Raw genomic sequence first — 15,597 nt, 5'->3', positions numbered from 1 at the left:
GACGCGCATTGGAGTGAAAGCAGGATGCGCTGCGACATGCACTGTGCAGATCCCGCCACACTTAGAGGTGAGTGGGTCTGTGCGATCACAGCGCTAGGCGAATCCCCAATCCCCTTTTGTGCGTGGCGACAAAAGAAGCCGGTCTGTTTCCGCCCAGTTTCGAACCAGGGACTTTTCGCGTGTGAGGCAAACGTGATAACCACTACACTACGGAAACGGTAGCAAACCCTTCCCAGCGGCCCAGTGCTGAGCTTCGCCAATGCGATTCAGCTGCTTCCAGTGCCTTTATTGGAGTGCGCTGATGGACCGTGCTCTCTCTCCAGAGACCAGCACGCCTGTCATGGACGGAGCAGGAAAAGCGGCGCCACATTCTACAGCCCTCTCCACGCAATCGACGAAATCGGGCTACTGAAGTGGAGAAAATCGCCTCTCCAGAAAGTGCAAATATCATCTTGGAGAGTATAAATCCTATTGCCGAAGGTCAGCCCTGTCTACCAGAGTAACCCTCCCACCTCCTGCAGCGATGATCAGCTCGTCTCACACGCGAGAAGTCTTCGGTTGGAAACAAGCGCCCCCTCTTCTCGCGCGTTTTGCACGTTCGAGTGGTTTTAATGCGGCTCCTTCGTACACGGTGCTGATCTTTTGGAAAGCAGGAGGCAAAACTGACACGTTCCCATACCGGGAGTCAAACCCGGGCCGCCTGGGTGAAAACCAGGAATGCTAACCACTAGACCATATGGGAGCACACAACCCCGCTGTTCCGGGCATCATGCAAGCAAACTACATAAATATGAGAAAACACGCAAGAGAGTTGTCACTCAGAGTGTCGAAGGGTCGATGTATACTGGGGCTCAGTTGAAATGCAACGTCAGGACTTTTCCGAATTAGGTCACACGAAGAGAGCACAGCCTTTTCCGCCCTACCATGTGTGTATCGGTAACTCGCCGTGATCGTATAGTGGTCAGTACTTTGCGTTGTGGCCGCAACAACCCCGGTTCGAATCCGGGTCACGGCAGAATAGGGGCGTCTGCTTTTACTACTTGCGCGAATGAAGGCAAAAAAAAGCCAATCGATGTGAACGAACGGCGCTTTACAGAGGAGTACTGCCTGACTGGATCGTTGATGAACGACAGAGGCCACTCCGACCTCTTCTCGGTTTTCTTCAATGACTTACTAAGGATCTTCTTCACATTCGCCCATGCAGGGGAAGCCAGTTACACCAAAGCAAACGCAGGAAAGTGCATTTCAAGCAGAGACCAGGAGGGACTTGTTTACACCGAGAGTGGTCGGAGAATGGAACAATGCGCCCAGCCCTGTTGCTGGAGCCGATTCTTGATGAGATCTTGGGCTCACTGGATGCTAATCTTTCTGTTGTTCTTGCAGGTCCTGCGCTGCTTTTGAGCCGACAGAGCTCGTCCTGGTCTGTCGGCACAGCCCAATTGCAAATGATCGGCTCCGCGTACAGAAGGAACGTGCGTTTGGTACAAGAGTGCATGAAGGCACCGGAAATACATTGGGAACAAATGACCGGTCGCTCAAGACCTCTGTGAAGTACAGGAGCGTGCAACAAGAGGCTGTTTCCGCCCGGTCTCGAACCGGGGACCTTTCGCGTGTTAAGCGAACGTGATAGCCGCTACACTACGGAAACAGTGGGAAAAGGGGTCCCCCGGCAGTTAGTATTCAACTTCACAGCATTAGTGCTCGAGAATTCAATTGTTATCCCAACCAGTTGATATCAATTTAATTCCAAAGGTTATGTACTTGTTTTGAGTATCTAATGTAGAAGTTGTAAACAAGTTCAATTACGATACGGTCTAAATGAATGATATACCGAACTTATGTCCTCTTGATATATGTAACTTTTTGTAACTGAATGAATTTATATCTTTTGTATTCTGATAACCCTTACGATAAGATCTGTTAGGTTTACATGCATATTCTATATAATAATAAATGCATCCTCGTGTATTAGTACCTGTGTGTGCGTTGTTTGAGTTATATCGCATGGTTAGATTCTAAGACCATTAAAATAATCAATTTTGTGATTTACTGCCACAATTAATAATTGTCCCAGTAAATGCCCAAACCCCTACAGAACTGGTGCTTTGTGAGAGCACACTACAACAGTGTGTGATCTCCTGTCCCAGCCTGAGGAGCAGACAGCGAGCCTGTCTCTCAATAATACTAATAATACAGTGTGTGATCTCCTATCCCAGCCTGGGAAACTGTGAGTCAGCCACTCAATAATTATAATACAGTGTGATCTACTGTCCCAGCTTGAGGAACACACAGTGAGCCTGTTTCTCAATAATAATAATACAGTGTGTGACCTCCTGTCCCAGCTTAGGGAACAGTGAACTAGACTCTCAATAATAATAATACAGTGTGATCTCCTGTCCCAGCCTGAGGAACAGTGAGCCTGTCTCTCAATAATAATAATACAGTGTGTGACCTCCTGTTCCAGTTTGGGGAACAGAGAACTAGACTCTCAATGATAATAATACAATGTGATCTACTGTCCCAGCCTGAGGAACAGTGAGTTTATCTGTCAATAATAATAATACAGTGTGATCTCCTGTCCCAGCCTGAGGAACAGTGAGCTAGTCTCTCAATAATAATAATAATACAGTGTGATCTCCTGTCCCAGCCTGAGGAACAGTGAGCCTGTCTCTCAATAATAATAATACAGTGTGTGATCTCCTGTCCCAGCCTGAGGAACAGACAGTGAACCTGTCTCTCAATAATGATAATAATACAGTGTGTGGCCTCCTGTCCCAGCCTGAGGAAGAGACAGTGAGCATGTCTCTCAACAATAATATTAATAAACTGTGTGATCTCCTGTCCCAGTCTGAGGAACAGACAGTGAGCCTGTCTCTCAATAATAATAATACAGAACGTGATCTCCTGTCCCATCATAAGGAATAGACAGTGAACCTGTCTCTCAGTAATAATACAGTGTGTGATCTTCTGTCCCAGTCTAGGGAATTGAAAGTGAGCCTGTCTCTCAGTAATAATAATATAGTGTGTGATCCACTGTCCCAGCCTGAGGAACAGACAGTCAGCCCGTCTCTCAATAATAATAATACAGTGTGTGATATCCTGTCCCAGCCTGAGGAACAGACAGGAGTGAGCCAGTCTCTGAGTAATAATAAAGCAGATTATGATCTGCTGTCCCAGCCTAAGGAACAATCAGGAAAGAGCAGGTCTCTCGATAATAATAATACAGTGTGTGATCTCCTGTCCCAGCCTGAGGAACAGACAGTGAGCCTGTCTCTCAATAATAATAATATAGTGTGTGACCTCCTGTCCCAGCCTGAGAAACAGACAGTGTGCCTATCTCACAATAATAATAATACAGTGTGTGACCTCCTGTCCCAGCCTGGGGAACTGTGTGCCAGACTCTCAATAATAATAATACAGTGTGATCTCATGTCCCAGCCTCAGGTACAGTGAGCCTGTCTCTCAATAATAATAATCCAGTGTGATACTTCCTGTCCCAGCCAGAGGAACAGACAGTGAGCCTGTCTCTCAATAATAATAATACAGTGTGTATTATTGTGTATTATTATTTCTCAGCCTGAAGAACAGTGAGCCTGTCTCTCAATAATAATAATACAGTGTGTCATCTCCTGTCCAAGCCTGAGGAACAGTGAGCTTGTCTCTCAATAATAATAATACAGTGTGATCTCCTGCCCCAGCCTGAAGAACAGTAAACCTGTCTCTCAATAACAATAATCCAGTGTGTGATCTCCAGTCCTGAGGAACAGACAGTGATCCTGTCTCTCAATAATAATAACCTAGTGTGGAATGTCCTGTCCCAGTCTGAGGAACAAACAATGAGCATGTCTCTCAATAATAATAGAATAGTGTGTGATCTCCAGTCCCAGCCAGAGGAACAGACATTGAGCCTGTCTCTCAATTATAATAATACAGTGTGTGACCTCCTATCCCAGCCTGAGGAACAGACAGTGAGCCTGTCTCTCAATAATAATAATACAGTGTGTGACCTCCTCTCCCAGCCTGGTGAACACTGAGCCAGACTCTCAGTCATAATAATACAGTGTGATCTACTGACTCAGCCTGAGGAACAGTGAGCTTGTCTCTCAATAATAATAATACAGTGTGATCTCCTGTCCATGCCTGGAATACAGACAGTAAACCTGTCTCTCAATAATAATAATCCAGTGTGTGACTTCCTGTCCCAGCCTGAGGATCAGACAGTGAGCCTGTCTCTCAATAATAATAATACAGTGTGTCATCTCCTGTTCCAGCCTGAGGAACAGACAGTGAGCCTGTCTCTCAATCATAATAATACAGTGTGTGACCTCCTGTCCCAGCCTGGGGAACAGTGAGCCAGACTCTCAGTCATAATAATACAGTGTGATCTACTGTCCCAGCCTGAGGAACAGTGAGCTTGTCTCTCAATAATAATAATACAGTATGGTCTCCTGTCCCAGCCTGAGGAACAGACAGTGAGCCTGTCTCTCAATAATAATAATAATACAGTGTGTGACTTCCTGTCCCAGCCTCAGGAACAGCGAGCCTGTTTCTCAATAATAATAATACAGTGTGTCATCTCCTGTCCCAGCCTGAGGAACAGTGAGCTTGTCTCTTAATAATAATAATACAGTGTGATCTCCTGTCTTAGCCTGAGGAACAGACAGTGAACCTGTCTCTCAATAATAATAACCTTGTGTGGAATGTCCTGTCCCAGTCTTAGGAACAAACAGTGAGCATGTCTCTCAATAATAATAATATAGTGTGTGACCTCCTGTCCCAGCCTGAGAAACAGCGAGCCTGTCTCTCAATAATAATAATAGTGTGTCATCTCCTGTCCAAGCCTGAGGAACAGTGAGCCTGACTCTCAATAATAATAATACAGTGTGTGATCTCCTGTCTTAGCCTGAGGAACAGACAGTGAACCTGTCTCTCAATAATAATAACCTTGTGTGGAATGTCCTGTCCCAGTCTGAGGAGCAAACAGTGAGCATGTCTCTCAATAATAATAGAACAGAGTGTGATCTCCAGTCCCAGCAAGAGGAACAGACAGTGAGCCTATATCTCAATAATAATAATACAGTGCGTGATCACCTGTACTAGCCTGAGGAACAGACAGTGAACCTGTCTCTCAATAATAATAATACAGTGTGTGACCTCCTGTCCTAGCCTGAGGAAGAGACAGTGAACCTCTCTGTCAGTAATAATAATACAGTGTGTGATCTCCTGTCCCAGCCCAAAAGAAGAGACAGTGAGCCAATCTCTCAATAATAATAATACAGTGTGTGATCTCCTGTCCCAGCCTGAGGAACAGACAGTGAACCTGTCTCTCAATAATAATAATAATACAGTGTGTGACCTCCTCTCCCAGCTTGAGGAACAGACAGTAAGCCTCTCTCTCATTAATAATAATAAAGTGTGTGACCTCCTGTCCCAGCCTGAGGAACAGCGAGCCTGTCTCTCAATAATAACAATACAGTGTGTCATCTCCTGTCCCAGCCTGAGGAAAGTGAGCTTGTCTCTTAATAATAATAATAATACAGTGTGATCTCCTGTCCCAGCCTGAGTAACAGTGAACCTGTCTCTCAATAATAATAATACAGTGTGTGACCTCCATTTCCAGCCTGAGGAAGAGACAGTGAACCTCTCTATCAGTAGTAATAATACAGTGTGTGATCTCCTGTCCCAGCCCTAAAGAAGAGACAGTGAGCCTGTCTCTCAATCATAATAATACAGTGTGTGATCTCCTGTCTCAGCCTGGGGAACAGACAGTAAACCTGTCTCTCAATAATAATAATACAGTGTGTGACCTCCATTTCCAGCCTGAGGAAGAGACAGTGAACCTCTCTATCAGTAGTAATAATACAGTGTGTGATCTCCTGTCCCAGCCCTAAAGAAGAGACAGTGAGCCTGTCTCTCAATCATAATAATACAGTGTGTGATCTCCTGTCTCAGCCTGAGGAACAGACAGTGATCCTGTCTCTCAATAATAATACCCTAGTGTGGAATGTCCTGTCCCAGTCTGAGGATCAAGCAATGAGCATGTCACTCAGTAATAATAGAATAGTGCGTGATCTCCTGCAATATTCTGAGGAACAGACAGTGAGCCTGTCTCTCAATAATAATAATACAGTGTGTGACCTCCTATCCCAGCCTGAGGAACAGACAGTGAGCCTGTCTCTCAATAATAATAATACAGTGTGTGACCTCCTGTCCCAGCCTGGGGAAGAGACAGTGAGCCTGCCACTCAATAATAATATTACAGTGTGTGATCTCCTTTCCCAGCCAGGGATCAGACAGTAAATCTGTCTCATAATAATAGTAATCCACTGTCTTAGCCTGAGGAACAGACAGTGATCCTGTCTCTCAATAATAATAAAAATACAGTGTGTGACGTCCTGTCCCAGCCTGAGGAACAGACAGTGAGCCTGTCTCTCAATAATAATAATAATACAGTGTGTGACCTCCTGTCCCAGCCTGAGGAACAGACAGTGAGCCTGTCTCTCAATAATAATCAGTGTGTGACTTCCTGTCCCATCCTGAGGAACAGACAGTGAGCCTGTCTCTCAATAATAATAATACAGTGTGTGTCCTCCTGTCCCAGCTTGGGGAACAGTAAGCCAGACTCTCAACAATAATAATACAGTGTGATCTACTGTCCCAGCCTGAGGAACAGTGAGCTTGTCTCTCAATAATAATAATACAGTTTGATCTCCTGTCCCAGCCTGAGGAACAGACAGTGAGCCTCTCTCTCAATAATAATAATAAAGTGTGTGACCTCCTGTCCCAGCCTGAGGAACAGCGAGCCCGTCTCTTAATAATAATAATACAGTGTGATCTCCTGTCCCAGCCTGAGGAACAGTGAGCCCGACTCTCAATAATAATAATACAGTGTGTGATCTCCTGTCTTAGCCTGAGGAACTGACAGTGAACCTGTCTCTCAATAATAATAACCTTGTGTGGAATGTCCTGTCCCAGTCTGAGGAGAAAACAGCGAGCATGTCTCTCAGTAATAATAGAACAGTGTGTGATCTCCAGTCCCCGCAAGAGGAACAGACAGTGAGCCTATATCTCAATAATAATAATACAGTGCGTGACCTCCTGTCCCAGCCTGAGGAAGAGACAGTGAACCTCTCTGTCAGTAATAATAATACAGTGTGTGATCTCCTGTCCCAGCCCAAAAGAAGGGACAGTGAGCCTATCTCTCAATAATAATAATACAGTGTGTGATCTCCTGTCCCAGCCTGAGGAACAGACAGTGAACCTGTCTCTCAATAATAATAATAATACAGTGTGTGACCTCCTGTCCCAGCCTGAGGAACAGACTGTGAGCCTGTCTCTCAATAATAATAATACAGTGTGTGACTTCCTGTCCCAGCATGAGGAACAGACAGTGAGCCTCTCTCTCAATAATAATAATAAGGTGTGTGACCTCCTGTCCCAGCCTGAGGAACAGCGAGCCTGTCTCTCAATAACAATAATACAGTGCGTGATCACCTGTACTAGCCTGAGGAACAGACAGTGAACCTGTCTCTCAATAATAATAATAATACAGTTTGTGACCTCCTGTCCCAGCCCAAAAGAAGAGACAGTGAGCCTATCTCTCAATAATAATAATACAGTGTGTGATCTCCTGTCCCAGCCTGAGGAACAGACAGTGAACCTGTCTCTCAATAATAATAATAATACAGTGTGTGACCTCCTGTCCCAGCCTGAGGAACAGACAGTGAGCCAGTCTCTCAATAATAATAATACAGTGTGTGACTTCCTGTCCCAGCATGAGGAACAGACAGTGAGCCTCTCTCTCAATAATAATAATAAGGTGTGTGACCTCCTGTCCCAGCCTGAGGAACAGCGAGCCTGTCTCTCAATAATAATAATACAGTGTGTCATCACCTGTCCCAGCCTTAGGAACAGTGAGCTTGTCTCTTAATAATAATAATACAGTGTGATCTCTTATCCCAACCTGAGGAACAGTGAGCTTGTCTCTTAATAATAATAATACAGTGTGATCTCTTATCCCAACCTGAGGAACAGTGAGCCTGACTCTCAATAATAATAATACAGTGTGTGATCTCCTGTCTTAGCCTGAGGAACAGACAGTGAACCTGTCTCTCAATAATAATAACCTTGTGTGGAATGTCCTGTCCCAGTCTGAGGAACAAACAGTGAGCATTTCTCTCAATAATAATAGAACTGTGTGATCTTTAGTCCCAGCAAGAGGAACAGACAGTGAGCCTATATCTCAATAACAATAATACAGTGCGTGATCACCTGTACTAGCCTGAGGAACAGACAGTGAACCTGTCTTTCAATAATAATAATACAGTGTGTGACCTCCTGTCCCAGCCTGAGGAACAGACAGTGAGCCTGTCTCTCAATAATAATAATACAGTGTGTGACTTCCTGTCCCAGCATGAGTAACAGACAGTGAACCTCTCTCTCAATAATAATAATAAAGTGTGTTACCTCCTTTCCCAGCCTGAGGAACAGCGAGCCTGTCTCTCAATAATAATAATACAGTGTGTCACCTCCTGTCCCAGCCTGAGGAACAGTGAGCTTGTCTCTTAATAATAATAATACAGTGTGATCTCCTGTCCCAGCCTGAGGAACAGTGAGCCTGACTCTCAATAATAATAATACAGTGTGTGATCTCCTGTCTTAGCCTGAGGAACAGACAGTGAACCTGTCTCTCAATAATAATAACCTTGTGTGGAATGTACTGTCCCAGTCTGAGGAACAAACAGTGAGCATGTCTCTCAATAATAATAGAACAGTGTGTGATCTCCAGTCCCAGCAAGAGGAACAGACAGTGAGCCTATATCTCAATAATAATAATACAGTGCGTGATCACCTGTACTAGCCTGAGGAACAGACAGTGAACCTGTCTCTCAATAATAATAATACAGTGTGATCTCCTGTCCCAGCCTGAGGAACAGGCAGTGAGCCTGTCTCTCAATAATAATAATACAGTTTGTGATCTCCTGTCCCAGCCCAAAGGAAGAAACAGTGAGCCTATCTCTCAATAATATTAATAAACTGTGTGATCTCCTGTCCCAGCCTGAGACACAGACAGTGAGCCTCTCTCTCAATAATAATAATACAGAGTGTGATCTCCTGTCCCAGTCTGGGGAACAGAAAGTGAGCCTGTCTCTCAGTAATAATAATATAGTGTGTGATCCACTGTCCTAGCCTGGGGAACAGACAGTCAGCCCGTCTCTCATTAATAATAATACAGTGTGTGATCTCCTGTCCCAACCTGAGGAACAGATAGGAGTGAGCCGGTTTCTCAATAATAATAAAGCAGATTATGATCTCCTGTCCCAGCCTAAGGAACAGTCAGGAAAGAGCAGGTCTCTCGATAATAATAATACAGTGTGTGATCTCCTGTCCTAGCCTGAGGAACAGACAGTGAGCCTGTCTCTCAATAATAATAATACAGTGTGTGACTTCCTGTCCAAGCCTGAGGAACAGACTGTGAGCCAGTCTCTCAAAATAATAAAAATACAGTGTGTGACCTCCTGTCCCAGCCTGAGGAAGAGACAGTGAGCCTGCCTCTCAATTATAATAATACAGTGTGTGACCTCCTGCCCCAGCCTGGGGAACAGTGAGCCAGACTCTCAATAATAATAATACAGTGTGATCTCCTGTCCCAGCCTGAGGAACAGTGAGTCTGTCTCTCAATAATACAAATACAGTGTGTGATCTTCTGTCCCAGCCTGAGGAACAGACAGTGAGTCTTTCCCTCATTAATAATAATACAGTGTGTGACTTCCTGTCCAAGCCTGAGGAACAGAGAGTGAGCCTTTCCCTCAATAAGAATAATACAGTGTGTGACCTCCTGTCCTAGCCTGAGGAACAGACAGTGAGCCTGTCTCTCAATAATAATAATACAGTGTGTGACCTCCTGTCCCAGCCTGGGGAACAGTGAGCCAGACTCTCAATAATAATAATACAGTGTGATCTCCTGTCGCAGCCTGAGGAACAGTGAGCCTGTCTCTCAATAATAAAAATACAGTTTGTGATCTCCTGTCCCAGCCTGAGGAACAGACAGTGAGCCTGTCTCTCAATAATAATAATACAGTGTGTGATGTCCTGTCCCAGCCCAAAGGAAGAGACAGTAAGCCTATCTCTCAATTATATTAATAAACTGTTTGATCTCCTGTCCTAGCCTGAGATACAGACAGTGAGCCTGTCTCTCAGTAATAATAATAAAGAGTGTGATCCACTGTCCCAGCCTGGGGAACAGACAGTCAGCCCGTCTCTCAATAATAAAAAAACAGTTTGTGATCTCCTGTCCCAGCCTGAGGAACAGACAGTGAGCCTGTCTCTCAATAATAATAATAATAATAATTATAATAATAATAATAGAGTGTGTGACCACCGACAATGGCCACAAAGCCGGGGAATGGCACCTGTAAAGTGTTAATTGGGGCACAGGAACAGCCCGTCTTGTCTCGGGGGCCGGCTTCAAAGACAATACAGCAAACACAACGGGGCAGGGGAAGAAGACGACACGACACATGCAGGTACATTCAGTTCCGGCCGGAACGAGTCATTTGTCAGTGTTTTCAAGTGCTGGGAGCCGAGTAATCCTTCGCTTGTATCGTTTCTCCCCGGTGACTAGATCTCACCCTGCGACTCTCGACTGGGCTCACCCACGGCAGCCCAGCAGGTGTGAGCCTAGCTGGCACCCGGATGGGAGATTCCCCCCAGAAAAGCTCAGGTTGCTGCTGCTCCTGCAAGAGGTGTGACTGGGACCAGTAGGGAGCGCTCACCCTGCGGTCTGTGTGGCTTTCTTATGCCCCAGCATCCTGATGGCAACACTCTGCTGCACAAACAGGCGCCGCTCTTCGGGGGAGGCGTAAAACCGAGGTCCCGACCCTCCTTGGCCATTAAGAAATTCCAAGGCGTCTCTCAAAAAGAGATGCCGGAGGTGTCACTCTGGTGTTAGTGTTCCCCTTTACCAATCAGTCGGGGTCTCCTCCTAATCAGCGTCTCATATGTAACAATCAATGACGAGGCCCTCCTGTCCTGCGATATTGTACTTGTCTCCTGGCCGCTGGCTGGCGCCGTGAGATTTAGTCCTTGCGCAAGAGACCGGGGGCAGAGCGCGAACGCGGTCCCCCGCCCCCCGCAAAGTGTGCGCTCCAGGTTCCCTCTCGGGGCTCTGCAACACAGCGGAAAGGCAGCGAGAAGGAACCTCTTGCTCTGACGCCGCAAGGCCACAAGAGGGCGGAGGCGCCGCGCGCCCGGCCGACGTGTTGGACTGGTGCGCTTTATGTGCTGAAATAAACACGCGACAGCCCAGAAATGTTTTCAGAGTGCTGTGCACTGGAGGTTTTTGTCTTGTGAAGACTTGCCTTGTGCTCCTCCGTGCAGTTTGTTTGTCCTCCTCCAGTGCGAGACAAGCCAACACTAGGGAGCACATTCGCCAACATCCAGGCACGCAATGCGATTTGGAATGAAGCTCCTTTCCAAAGAGTTGCACACGATCGATCCTTCAGTCCTGCTCGGGGAGCACGGAGCCCCAGCCACACACAGCTTCAAGTAGCGAGTCAGGCGCCACTGCTTTCACTTGCGGCCACACCACCCTCAACGCGCCCGATCTCGTCTGATCTCAGAAGCTAAGCAGGGTCGGGTCTCGTTAGTACTTGGATGGGAGACCGCCTGGGAATACCTGGTGCTGCAAGCTTTTGCTCTCTCGGCCAGCAGGGGTCGCCATTGGTGCCGTAGGCTTTGGGAGGAAAACCTGGAGGATGGAAAGGTGATCTATAGCCTCATCTCTAGAGATGTTTTGTTGCTATGGCATGTGTGTGACCCATATAAAAAAAACCCCGTTTGTAAAACGAATATCGAAGCTGCCTCGAAATCTACAAATGAAGATGAGTCGATAAACCACTTGTTTTTCGTACAACTATACATATATTCATTTATTACTGATTTCATTCATTGAGCACGGATACAATAGAGGTACAGCCATTCACTGTTTGACATGTCTGCACTGGTACAGAACCTAGCAATCAGAAAATGGGTGAAACTGTCTTTAGAATTAGCATACAGTACCGAGGTCCCCATGACCAAATAAAGGCTAACCTCGATAATCAGCCTAAATAATGCAGACTACAGCAAAACAACTGACTTTGAAAAGGGAATGAATGTCCGGAACCAGCTTGAAATGCCTCTCCGGACCTCTAACTAAAAGAAACCGAGAACCAGCAGTATCATCGACTCCTTTCGAACTGGGATCCTATCGCAGCCACGCAGTTCGTGGTGTCGTAACTCTTCCATATCTGATATTGGACCAAGCACATCAGATATAATCTTTGATATAATCTTAGTGTCCACATTATTATACATCTCTGTAAAGTTCTTATATACTAAAGCATTATTCATTTGTTTAAAACACTTCTGCAATGACAGTCTCTCCACTCTAACAGAACAAGGCCTTATTATCATCAAGCGCTGTAGGAGCTGCTGTTGTTCCTCCCTGTCCTAACTCTGTGTGTGACTCAGTACTGTTCTCTTCAGGTACATCAGTCTGCTGATCTGCAGGGTCAATCAACTGAGGATCCACATCCTGCTTTTTAAGATTAAATGCATACAGTTGTTTTTTGTGATTTTGTACAGAGTCACAGTCAAGTTCTTTACAACCTTGTCTAATATTGTTAGTATCTAGATTATTAATCTTCTTTGTAAAGTCCTCAGCTACTAAGAGCCCAGGTGTCTCACTCTCCGGCTCTGCCTTCATCATGGGCACAGAGTCCAGATCCTTGACACTCTGTCTGCTGTCTGTGTGCTGCTCACTGAGTGCTTCTTTCTCTTCTGCAGCAGTGAGCTCTGTCTCCTGCATCAGACTGGAGCCCCACTCCCCCTCACTGTGCTGCTGTTCAAGAGGAGCCCTTTCCCCAGCTTCAGGGAGAGCACTGGCCTCTGACCCTGAAAACACAGGAGAAGAGAATAAAACCTTTAATGTGATCTTAGAGGAGAATTCAAAAGGAAATAATATTCATACATAAGAGGCTTAAAAATTTAATTTTGAGATAGCAAGGAAATATCATCAATAACCTTGTCTAAATTAAATTGTCAAAGCTCATTTTTTAAACTAGATATACACCAAGTAGTCAAACACACTTGAGTTGCCTGAACATAGATAACGTGAAAAGGAACTGAAAATAATAAAATAATTTTCATCCTAGTTTCTGTCCGGGTGAGGTTCTGAATCCAACAAAAGGAAATGTTCAGCCACAGTGATCAGAAAAGCATGAACTGCAGATGCAGAACAAGACTTGTTCTCCTACAAATGAAAGGGATTTTATAGCACCTAGATAGACTAGCACAGAGCACTTGTCACCCCAATATTCACAAACTGAGTGGATGCTACAGTTCACTGACACTGCACCGAGACACAGGAGAAAACATGCAAGATGGGGCCGACAGGGAAGGCTGCCGTCCTGCGAGCTCCCATTCGTCCTTGTCTATTTTTTTATTTTTTGTTGTTTTTCGTACTGCTAACTGCACATACTGCTTGCTCAGTGATTAGTTATAACCGACAAACACTTATAAACATAAGATCGAATATTGGCACAGTTAAATCTACACCAATAATTACTGCCGACTATCTGGACTGTGGTGTCTCACCTGTACCTGTACTGGGAAGAAGACGGCATCATAGGAAGAGGGGTAAACGGGCAGGCGTTCTGGTAAGATTGAGGCAACGCAGCAAATCGCTCCCAGCCCCGAGTATACTTCTTGCTAATGTTCAGTCACTGGACAATAAACTGGGTGAACAGAGAGCAAGACTTACTTTCCAACGGGACATCAAGAACAGCAATGTGCTGGCATTAACTGAAACCTGGCTTGACCCGTCTGTTCCGGACTCTGCTATCCTCCCGGGAGGATTTTCTGTTCACCGTCAGGACAGAACAACGGATTCGGGTAAGAGCAAAGGGGGCGGGGTATGCTTCATGGTAAACAATTCCTGGTGTACAGACGTGGAGATTATTTCAACATCTTGCTCTACACATCTTGAACATTTGACAATAAAATGTCGCCCTTTCTATCTCCCGAGGGAGTTCACATCGGTAGTTCTCACAGTGGTGTATATTCCACCACAGGCAAATTACACAAAGGCACTGGATGAACTACACTCTCACCTTAACAGACAGGAGAATACACATCCTGAGGGGGCATTCATCATAGCGGGTGATTTCAACAGTGCGAACTTGAAAAAAACAATGCCTAATCTACATGAATACATCGATTGCCCGACGCACGGAACAAACACGTTGGTCAATGTTTACACTCCCTTCCGGGATGGTTACAAAGCCCTCCCCCCTCCTCCTTTCGGCAAATCTGATCACGCCTCCGTTCTGCTACTTCCCGTTTACAAGCAGAAGCTTAAACAGGAGAGGCCAGCGTTAAGAACCATTCAACGTTGGTCGGATGAATCAGATTTTATACTAAATCACTGTTTTGCTACCACTGACTGGCAGATCTTCCGCGAAGCTGCCGAAAATAATATCAATCTGTATACGGACTATGTTACTGGCTACATCAGCGAATGTATTGAAGACGTGGTTCCCAGGATTACTGTTCGCACATATCCAAATCAGAAACAGTGGATAAATGGTGAGATACGTGCCAAACTGAAAGCTAGGACAGCTGCTTTCAATTCTGGCGATATGGGTAAATACAAAAAATCCAGATACAACCTCAGGAAAGCCATCAAAAGAGCTAAATACAACTACAGAGTAAAACTAGAGTCATATTATCACGGCTGCAACACACGGACAATGTGGAGTGGTATACGCACCATTACAGACTACAAAACGCAACCCAGCTACAGTGGTGTGAAAAAGTGTTTGCCCCCTTCCTGATTTCTTATTTTTTTGCATGTTTGTCACACTGATATGTTTCAGATCATCAAACAAATTGAAATATTAGACAAAGATAACACAAGTAAACACAAAATGCAGTTTTTAAATGAAGGTTTTTATTATTAAGGGGAAAAAAATCCAAACCTACATGGCCCTGTGTGAAAAAAGTGATTGCCCCCCCTGTTAAAACATAAATCAACTGTGGTTTATCACATCTTTGGAAAGCTGAGTTCAATTTCTCTAGCCACACCCAGGCCTGATTACTGCCACACCTGTTCTCAATCAAGAAATCACTTAAATAGGACCTGCCTGACAAAGTGAAGTAGACAAAAGATCCTCAAAAGCTAGACATCATGCTGCGACCCAAAGAAATTCAGGAACGAATGAGAAACAGAGTAATTGAGATTTATCAGTCTGGAAAAAGTTATAAAGCCATTTCAAAAGCTTTGGGACTTCAGCGAACCACAGTGAGAGCCATTATCCACAAAACATGGAACAGTGGTGAAACATTTCAGTGTGACAAACATGCAAAAAAATAAGAAATCAGGAAGGGGGCAAACACTTTTTCACACCACTGTATATCGCACAACAGTCTGCCTCTCTTCCTGATGAGCTAAATTCATTCTATGCTCGGTTTGAGGTCAGCAACGCAGATCCAGTCAGGAAGATTCCAGAAATCCAAAACGGAAACCCACTGATTGTATCCAGAGCGGATGTTTGT

General features: G+C 45.1%; 1 non-coding gene and 1 pseudogene across 1 annotated transcript; both read left to right on the top strand.

Annotated features, from left to right (window-relative positions):
• The first annotated feature begins 943 nt into the window (after positions 1-943).
• Positions 944-1,015, top strand: trnah-gug (transfer RNA histidin (anticodon GUG)). Its single transcript has one exon. It is a non-coding gene; the product is annotated as a tRNA-His (tRNA).
• Positions 1,016-11,573: 10,558 nt separating this feature from the next.
• LOC148812696 (5S ribosomal RNA) lies at positions 11,574-11,692 on the top strand (annotated as a pseudogene).
• The last annotated feature ends 3,905 nt before the right edge of the window (positions 11,693-15,597 follow it).

This window comes from Atractosteus spatula (assembly GCF_055471065.1).
Source record: "Atractosteus spatula isolate fAtrSpa1 chromosome 10 unlocalized genomic scaffold, fAtrSpa1.hap1 SUPER_10_unloc_18, whole genome shotgun sequence".
Classification (NCBI taxonomy): Eukaryota; Metazoa; Chordata; class Actinopteri; order Semionotiformes; family Lepisosteidae; genus Atractosteus; species Atractosteus spatula.
Note: the sequence above shows the minus strand (reverse complement) of the source record. Positions and strands in the feature narration are given on the sequence as shown.